The sequence below is a fragment of the Triticum urartu genome, chromosome 4A (genome assembly GCF_056163025.1).
Source record: "Triticum urartu cultivar PI428250 chromosome 4A, HENAU_Tu73, whole genome shotgun sequence".
Lineage (NCBI taxonomy): Eukaryota > Viridiplantae > Streptophyta > Magnoliopsida > Poales > Poaceae > Triticum > Triticum urartu.
In genome coordinates this window covers 3442602-3453195 of record NC_141876.1, presented here as the reverse complement: position 1 = coordinate 3453195, position 10594 = coordinate 3442602, and the positions used below count along the sequence as shown (strand labels likewise).

At 44.1% G+C, this 10594-nt stretch overlaps 1 long non-coding RNA gene across 1 annotated transcript; it reads left to right on the top strand.

Moving 5' to 3' along the window:
- Positions 1 to 3058: 3058 nt before the first annotated feature.
- Positions 3059 to 6511, top strand: LOC125526464 (uncharacterized). Its single transcript, XR_015601936.1, has 5 exons — positions 3059 to 3812; positions 3959 to 4187; positions 5766 to 5815; positions 5947 to 6029; positions 6270 to 6511. It is a non-coding gene; the product is annotated as an uncharacterized LOC125526464 (long non-coding RNA).
- The last annotated feature ends 4083 nt before the right edge of the window (positions 6512 to 10594 follow it).

The following is a 10594-nucleotide window of genomic DNA, read 5'->3' as shown; positions in this document are numbered from 1 at the left end:
ATATGGAACTCGAAAATAGAGGGTCCTTGGTGTGAAAATTGCCAGATCTAGATCTGGAGCTGAATCTGACCGAGGACTTCTTTAGCCGCGGCCAATGACCTACGGGCCCGGGGACTCGCTGGGGCTGACAGGCGTGGGTGACATCCACGGCGACCTCCTAGGGCGATGACAAGTGGGGCCGGCCAGCGCGCAGTAAACCTAAAAAAAACTGCAGCTTTCGCTTGGGCAGGAATTCGAACGCACGTCCACCATGTTGCAGTTCAAGGTTCACACCAATGGGCTGTGCATGTGTTTGTCAAATTTTACTTGTATTCTTATACCAAATTAAAGAATAGGTTGTTTTTGACAAATCTGTGATATGCCAATAAGTAAATCTCAAAACTAAATTGGTTTGGTTGATAATTTACATAGTTGAATTTCTATGATTTTTGTTCAAGAAAAAGCGACATGCCTTGCTGACAAGGGGGCCACGCATCGAATATTAAAGCAGAAAATTTAAACAATGTTGTACTTCGAACACTAGACCTGACGGTCTCCACTAGCTTGTCAAACCACCACACCAATACTAACTTAATGCTGCTTCAACGTGTCTGTTCTATTTAACGTGAAACGCCAAGTGGGCCGAGGGTAAGGGACCTCATTTCCCAGATCGGACAACCCCTTTTTATTTCGTTTTTTTCTTCTTTACAATAATTCTGGATTTCAAAAAGTCCTTAATATAAATAAATTCCAAGTCCAAAAACGTGTACAAGAATTCAAAATTTTACATGGTTTCGTTTGAGTAATCATAAAAAATGTTCATGATTTTTACAACAAATCTCTTATTCAATAAATCTTCACGATCCGAGAAAACAATTTGGGATATTTTTTCATGATTTCCAAAATAGTTCACAAAATTAGAAATTGTTCACAAATTTAGAAAATTGGTCCGAAATTCCAGAAAAACATATCACTTTAAAAAAATTCACTGATTCCAAAAATGTTCATGAGTTCGCAGAGTGTTCATTTCTGAGAGCACTTTTTTTTAGATATGTGCAGTATTTCAAGATTGTTAATTTTCCTAGAAGGTCACATATAATGACACAATGTTGAAGGTTTTCTATTTTTTAAATGTCTTATGTCGTTTTCAAAATGGCGGGCATGACCATTCGTAATTAGGGGTGGAATCTTGTGAATGTTTTTTGAATCTCTGACGAAATGACTATTCGTGTACCTGGAAATGTTTTTTGAAAAAATAAATAGCAAACTATGACGCAAGTGTAGTTCAAATTATTGGATCGGCGAAAATTTTATCTTTTTGATAAGTGGATCGAAAGCATTTGACATACAAAAATTTGGTCGATTGTACATAAAATATGGTCTAATAGTTTTGAAAAAATGAACTGGTGCCATTTTGCAACCAATATTTGGTAGGTTCTTCACCAAAAACCTATTTTTGGCACTCCGAAAATAAAAAAAATGATTTTTTGTGCAAAGAAATTAGAAACTCCCAAAACTAACATTGTTTGTCATCCTAATATACAAAAATGTGCACAATATTGGGTCACCTGAACAAATTAGCCGGGAAGGGAAGTTTTTTATGGAGACAGGAATTAAGTTTCTTTTCCTTTTTTATATGTTGGGAAAGGTGTTTTTTTTGTTTGATGTATTTTTCGGAATAGTAGTTTCTTTTCTAGGAATCAGCCGGTTGATCTTAGAAAGATCAGCCGCCTAGCCAGCCGTTGATTAGCGTTGATTTTGGCCGCACGATTCCTGGACCATGCCATGTCTTTTCATCCGGTGGCCGACGATGCTCCATTGCAGCACCCGCAAGGTTCCACCGGTCAGTGATGCTCTATAACAACAACAACAATGCTCCGTTGTAGCACCCGCGAGGTTTCGGAGGCCGGCGATGCTTCATTGCAGCAATTGCGAGGTTTTGGTGGCCCGACGATACTCCATCGCAGCACCAATGATGCTCCATTGCAGCTCCGGCGATGCTCCGGCGGCCCGACGAAGCTCCATTGTAGCCCCCCGACTCGCTGCGTGGTGGTCATGCGTGCCCGACAGCGGTGGCCATGAGTCGTAGCGGAAGCTGGGGCGATCCGGCGAAGCTCCGTGGCAGCACCTCGGCTCATTGCGTGGTGGTCATGCGTGCCCGACGGCGGTGGCCATGGGTCGTAGCGGCCGGCGGCCCGACGAAACTCTATGGCAGCACCTCGGCTCTTTTGCGTGGTGGTCATGTGTGCCCGGTGGCGGTGGCCATGGGTCGTAGCGGCCGGCGGCCCGACGAAACTCTATGGCAGCACCTCGGCTCTTTGCGTGGTGGTCATGTGTGCCCCGCGGCGGCGGGCATGGGTCGTAGCGGCCGGCGGCCCGGCGAAACTCTATGGCAGCACCTCGGCTCTTTGCATGGTGGTCATGTGTGCCCGGCGGCGGTGGACATGGGTTGTAGCGGCCGGCGGCCCCGCAAAACTCCATTGTAGCACCCTAGCTCGCTTGGTGGTGTTCATGCCAATGTAGCACCCCGACTCGCTGTGTGGTGGTCATGTGTGCCCGCCGACGGTGGCCATGGGTCGTAGCGGCGGTGGTCCAAAGGGTGCAGTAGAGACAACAACTTGCTGCAGCAGAATGAGGGAGTGCGCAGAGCCGAGGAGAAATGAGACGAGATGGAGGCCACGCGCTGGGAGAGGAAGGAGAGATGAGACGAGACGACAAAGACACGTTAGAAGGTAGACGTATGGATCAGAGCATAAGGGAGATGGAAGAGACACGCCAGGATACGTGGCAGCCGCACGAGCCGGCTGATTTCTTCCTAGAAATCAGTCGGTTGACTCTAAGAGTTTTCCTTTCTTTTGAGAGAAAAAAATAAAGAAAGAAATAATAAGAAAGAAAAAAAGTGTGAGGTAAAGTCTTTTTTTAAGACAAATATGAGGTGAAGTCAGACTCACATTTTGGTGCCCAGAGTTTTGTGTAAACCCGCGAACGATTTCGTTTGGTTTTCAATCTCATAGCCCGCGAATAATAAATCAAGAAGACCCAGGCCGTGAACGCGAAATCCCACCCACCCTGAGCTAATCTCTCGCTCGCCTCTCCCTCTTCCCCGCACCACTCCTCGCCGCCGCCACCACCTACGGCGCCCGATCCCGTCTGATTCCGGCGTCCTCTGGCGGAGCCCAGCACACCACCGTGCCCCCCTCCCAACGCGCCTTCCTCCCATCGGGCCAGATCCGGCACGCGCGTCCTCCAGCGGCCAAGCGCGACCCTGCCCAGCAGCTAGGGTTTGGGCCAGCACGTCGCCGAGCATGGAGCCTCCTCCCGCTGTCTCCTTCTTCTACAACTTCTCTTCGTCTCCTCTTGATGTGTGCGCGTATTGTGTCAATGAAAGGAATTCAAGGCCATGGCCGGAGAGAGAGGAGCTGCTCCTAGTATATATAGGACGCCATGGAAGGTTATCCTTGTTCTGTTCTTTTAATTTTTTTGTTTCTCTTCCCGATCTAGACATGTTGAACGCTCTGTTTTTTGCAGGTGCTGCTCCGATGAGGAGAAACTGCTGCTGCAGGACGTCCTCCTCCCCTCCTACCCCCACCTAGGGCTCTCGGAGGAGGCGAAGCAATGGGATAACCACATCATGAAGGGCTGCAAGGGAGATATGTCCATCGATTGCCTCAGGTTCTTCTTTGATCGTAGATTGTTTTCCTACGATGCCGACCACAGAATCCCATAATGTATGTCCATTGCCAATCTATGGATCGTACAAAGAAGATTGAGTAAGAGCTTAGATGTGTCTGCAGAGGCATAAAAAAACATGGTGATCAGAAGGATTTGTACGGGTAAGATGCAAACAGTGCTGGCCTATATTAGCTTGCAGTTTTTTTTGTTTGTTCTTATAATTTATCTGTTTCCCAGCATATATGCCTGATTCTTTTCATCAATCTAGCGGCGAATCACCTCATCCGATTGACTCATATTGCAACAGGGAAAGGCAGATATGCCATGGCCTTTACCTCCATCTGCCATTGGCCTTTGTGTGTTTCCTTTATTTGGGGGAAAACGAGATTGAGATGCAGACTATGAATATCGCAGACTGATAATGTAATTGGCCTTCTGCTCACATTTTACAAAATTGGATAATGAAGTGCAATACAGGACTCTCGGCTATGGAATAATTACTCTTTTATATCTCACTGTCCAGCCTTTGATTCGAGGTAAAAATGGTGCATCGCCTCTCCCTACAAGATGTCAATTTTAGCATCTATTTATCCGGCCAAATCGCATATGCGACAGTTTGGGACACCTAGGTGCCCATGCTCCTTACCTAGATACCGTTGGATCATACTAGCTTTTGCTGATAAGATGTGTTTAAATTTGGCATGCATACCCGCATTATTACTTTCCTATTTGTTTGCATGGCGTTATTACTATGGAAAGTAATAATGTTGTCTAATTAATACATGTCATTATTTGTCCCTTTCTAATAGGAAATTGTAATTAATTAATTATCGTACTTTTTGACATATATGGTAAATGCAAGATAATTAATTAAGAAAAGACCATGTAATATTTTTAGCATGTACACATTTTCATCGGGTATAATGCCAACATGTACATATTTTCATTGGGTATAACACCAACACGTGCATATTTTTATTAGGTATAATACTCACTAACTGGTATCACGGTTTAATAAAATGTACATGTGGGTATCTCGGATACATGTACCACTTATTAAAAGGTGTGCAATTTATGGGTATATACAAATAAAATCTGCATCGAGTTATATATATTTATGTGAATATTTTCATCGGGTATAATACGAACGCGTAGATATTCATGCGTATACCAACATCGAGGTATGTATATTCATGTTCATATTCACATCGAGGTATGTATATTTATGTGTATATTTTTTTGGGGTATAACACTAACGCGTAGATATTCATTTGTATACTAACATCGAATTATGTTTATTCATGTGTATATTCACATCAAAGTATGTATATTTATGTGTATATTTCTATTGGATATAACACCAACATGTACTTATTAAAAGGTATGACATTTATGTCTATATTTTCATTGAGTATAAAACAACACGTACATATTTTCCTTAGGTATAATACCCACTAACTGGTATCAAGGTCAAATAACATGTACACATGGTTATATCTTGGGTACATGTACGTATATACCCACCCAAGTACGAATGTTCAGATTATTTGTGTTTGGAAAGAAATTATTGACCATTTAGGATACTAGTGCATGCAAACAAAATATGAAAAGCCATTATTTTGTCAATTTTATGACATGCACTAACGAATATGACTTGCCATAACAGCCCTAGGTGCCCAGGCACCTAGGTGCCCCAAACAATTTACATATACATATATATATATATATATATATATATATATATATATATATATGTGATTATTGTTGTCAAACGATTTGTTTTGTCACAACCACTTTGCTCTGCACGGGTGTTCATGTGTTGGACGCTTGGAGCCCCAGTTAGCCGGTGCCCTCACTGATTTAAGGTGACGCGTGTGTTAAATAAAACTGATGTTGGAGTAATTAAGCTCAAAATATGAACACTGTTATGCTTTCTAAGTTTAACAAAAGTCTGTCAGTAAAACTGCTAGGCCTAGGTTGACCTTATTTGAACAATATGCAAAAAAATATATTTATCGGGACAACTATTATAACATATATGAGACATCTCATTTCTTATGGTTTCCTGTCTTCCACACAAGATAAATGTTATTTGAGCTAATTTATATGTGCAGGTATGAGGATATAGGTATGAAGGAGCAGCTCGGCAGTTACTTACAAAAAGGTATTAAGTTTTGCCTACAAATATGCAGTATCCTGAATACGTGGGTTCACTGAACTTGGGATTTACATATAACCGCACTTCCACTTCTCCCTCTTCTAATTCTCATGTGGTAATTTGTTTGATATTTTTAGGCTTTGGCACTCTCATAAATGGCTCCATTTTTGTTTACCTTCTACTGATCTGTAACAAAGATTATTTCTCTGTTGCCGTTGAGGTAAATGACCATTCATAATCATACATGTGATTTCTACACATTTTTATATGTTCAAAACTGAACATTATCTACAAAGGTGATGCCATGAATTATATGGTACACAGCAGAACAAATCAGTGGTCGATAATCACAACTTCTGTATCTTTTACAAGCATGGGTCCATGTTATATTGTTTGTAGTGCACTGACATGTTATGTTGGACTCATTAACTAGAACTATTTTTTTATTTCTTGATTGCAGGATACAAAGATCTAGCTCGACTGGACTCTAGATCACGGACAGTTTAGTCTTGGCCCTTAATTAGGATGGCTAAATTACATTTGATGGATATTTGCTATGAGAATTATGAATTTTACGAATCCACATATTATATGTATGGTTTTGAAAGTTGTAATTGAATGCCTGTATTTTTTTTACGGTTGCAATAGGCTATTACCACAACCCACTTTTGGTTGCCACATGTTAGCACCACGAAAAGTATAAATTGTTGCAATAGTTTCTGCAACAAACATTTCACCCATTGTGATACCTCTTTATCACCACCAAAACTAGTATGGTGCAACTTCCTGTTACGACGGCCAGAATATTTGTTGCCATAAGCTAATGCCACAAGCGTAGCGGTTCGTGGCAAAATGCCTAATACCACGAAAACAAGATTTGTTGCCTTAGTTTACTGCCACAATTGACTATTGCCACGGAAGAGTATGCGCCACAAAACGAGCTTCGTTGGCATAGGTTGTTGCCACAAATGTCTATCGTCACGAGCTATCAGTCGCCATGATTCGTTACATGTTGCATTAAAGATATCTCCACAAAGCAAATTGTGGCATCAGGTGAGTGTTGCCACGGGAAAACATGTGGCAACTTCCCACATGGTTGTTGCTATAGCAGACTTTATTGCCACAATTGCTTTTTTGTGGCAATAACCTATTACCATGTGTTGAGTCGCAACAGTTGCCAACGAATGTTGTTTCGTGGCAATAGGTACTTATCACCACAAATCAACATGTATTGCGATGACCAATTTTGTTGCAATAGACCCGGATCCTTGTAGTGGCACTAGGAAGGAGTCAACATTCCTCCAAACAATAGGCCTTTTTTATGTCATTATTCATTTTATTAGGTCTAGAATTAATTGACTAGATTTAATCATAGGAAACACGTCGCAGACTTTTCTTTGCAGGCCGACGAAACCCCGTGCACCATATTGTACACCATCGGCGACCAGAAGGTGGACATGGTGAAGGCGACGATAATGGAGCCGAAGGAACCATTGTTCCACAACCTGCCGATCCCCCCGAACGTCTTCAAGGTTTTCGTGGCCAGTGTCAAACCGGGCCACGAGAATTTGCCTCCTCAAGTACTAGAGGGGGATGACGACGAGACACCGCGGCGGCTTGGTGATTGTTGCAATGCTGGGTGGGTCCTGTTGTGGCCAAAGAGTCTGCTTCGTCTGGAGGCGGCCGGGAGCACACCCACGAGCACCCCACCTACCCAATTAGCGTCGGGTGTCGGGTTGGGTGATAGCGTACGGGGTAAGGAGGAGGCTCCATTAGTCCCTGATGACATCGCCATGGATGAGGATGAGGACGACGATGGCGCTGAACAGTATGTCTATACTGGCGCCTCCTCAGGGTTTGAGCGTCATGAGTCGGTGCCTGAATTGCCACATCAACGTATTATGGACGACCTTCCGGTAGTAAAGAAGTCTAGGAAGAGAGCGAGGAAAGGCAAAAAAGCTGATTCTATGATCCAGCCGCCTCAACAGCCTCGTCTTCAGGACCGTATAGATATCCCCGATGCGGATAAATGGCATATCTCCGGTCAACCAATCCTACCTGCAACAGCGCTACGGGTCAGATTCGGCGATCTAAGGAGACTTCATGACGATGTGCTGCGGGTAGAGAAAGGCCTCATCGCCTCGAAAGATCCAGGATACCCACTCTACGTGGTTAACGTTCTGCGGCAAATGTTGTACGTCGACAGCTTCCCCGCGGATAAGTTCTTCCTCCGTTTCGATTACATATTCGACAGGTTTCACGTGAAGAAGCTGGATTTTATGTTTGTCCGCCTTTATGCCTTGCACATGAACTACATCATCGGGGTTGAGCAGATACCTCATATCTGTGTCGCTGACCCGTACTACATGCACGAGGGCTTATTGGGAGTCTGCACAAAGCACCGTGTACGCGAGGGATTACATCGTCAGTTTCATGCTCGCCAATAAGGACAAGGGGGCGATTCTCGTGCCTTATCATCCCATGTAAGTCATCCGCGCTGTTATCCTTCCTTCGATTTCAATCATTCATTTCCATGGTGGAGGCTAATTAATTTGAGGTGTACTTATTTTGCGCAGCGGCGGGCGCGCTGTCCTCATCATCCTCTACCCCCAATTCTCCCACGCTCTTTACTTGGACTCGTCGAAGAACATTCACAAAAAGGATTACACCCACATCAAGGATGTTCTCGACAGTGCTATGTATTACTACCAATCAATGGGTGGTGAGGTCAGGGACAAGAAGAGAAGGGGCGGCAGGGTCGCCTTCGGCCATAAGACCGACTTCTGGTGCATCCAGCAACCGGACGATTCTCTTAATGATGGATTCTATGTCCTACACCACATCCTGGAGTACAGACGGGATCACCAGAACCTTCGCATGTCACCTAGATCCGGTGATGCCCATATTCTGCAATGGGCAAAGGATATAGGAGATATCAAGGATCATCGACTTCGAGCTGAGTTCTATAACATCCAGCGCGAACTTGCCCAAATCATCATGAAGGAGGTCGTCGGAAAAATAGGTATGTTCTACGGAGAAGGACAAATGTCGCGGGAAGATGTCCGAACATGGATAGCCTCTCAGCGTCTTGACCTGAAGCCTTTCACTAGGCTCGGGGACTGTCTCCCTGACTTGGATGGATGGAACGACATGTTGGAGTGATTGTCGATATATGACAATGTGTCCGTTTAGTCCATACTTTCTGTATGACAAAACTTTGAGTTATGCATGGTGAAACTTTATTTGTGATGTAATTAAACCGTCCTCCTCCTCAACTAGCGAAAGTCACTCTAGTTAGGGCATTTTGGGGTACGATGAACTTTGTTATTTATGCTTATGATAGGTTGTTTCTATTTTTGCCAAGTCTGTCTCTTTCTGTTGCTCAACTATATATGTTGCATATCATCGACTCATGTGACGATGCAGGTGCATAGATCATAGATGGCGAAGAAGTGCTACGCCAGGAGTACATATACGACAAGTGGCCGGAGTGTCAGGCCCAGGTGTACCGGTTTCCGGTTTCCGAGCGACAGGCAGTAGTTAGTTTAGCTAGGTTCACGCTAATGCGAGAGAGGGATACGAACTCATGTACTCAAAGTGATAGCTCTTCTCGCGTATATCATTGTTTAGATGGATGACGATGTATTTGCAAGTAATCGAGACTTGTATCGCTATTTTCGAGATAATGACGAGAGACCACTTTGTGTTGGATGATGATTATGATGAGACTATTTGTATGTATATGCTATGATTATATCTGTGGTCTCGCGGGCATTTCTATGTGTATCATGATGACATTTGTATGTGCTAAAGATTCTTCTATAAAGCCTTTTCAAATACAAAACAAATATGCCGAAAAAAAACAAAAAACTACTAAAATTAGCAGTAGCGAGTGGAGAAAAGTTAGCAGCAGCGCGGTAGTAGCAGTAGCGCGCACGGGAGAAGCGCACTATACCTATTAGCAGTAGCGAGCTTCCGTTAAGCGCGCTGCTGCTACACTTGTGTAGCAGTAGCGCTGGTGAGCAGGCGCTACTGCTACCTGTTAGCTGTAGCGCCTTATTAGTAGCGCCGGTCCACGCGCTACTGATACACCTAAAACCCGCGCCGCTGCTAGCCTTTTCCCTAGTAGTGAATGGGCCTCGCTCTTGGCCCACAACCATTGGTCCAGGTTAGGGTTGGCAACGGGGCCCCATACCCGCCAAACCCATGGGGATTTCATCTATTAGGGGGTGGGGATGGGCGAAAAACATCCCCATGGGGATATTTACCAAACTAATTTATTCCCCATAGGGTACAACGGGGATGGGGATGATATCCTATTCCTAGACCCAATACCCATCGGGGACCCGTTTAGTAAATGTGACACTGCGGTCAACCTTAAAATATTCACAAACAAACTTGCAAAACAAATTAAAAGCTCTGAAAAAACCTTAAACCTATCTCACGTCCTCACCTCAGCTGCCACCATGACCAAGAAGTCAGTACGACCTAGATATGCATTAGCAGGACCAGGACAACACCATTTATGTATGTTGATTATAGGGTGTCATATTATGTATATGAGTATTTGTTTATGGGGATGGGGACCCTAATGGGGCCCCGTTCCCCAGTGGGGCATGGGTATGGGGAAATTTCATCCCGAGTCATGTAAACGGGGATGGGGATGGGATGATAGGGAGTAGATGGGGATGGGGATGTTGTAGGTATCCCCATAGGGGATTGTCCCCATTGCCATCCCTAGTCCCGGTTCTTGGCTTGAACCGGGACAGAAGGCTGGGCTTTAGT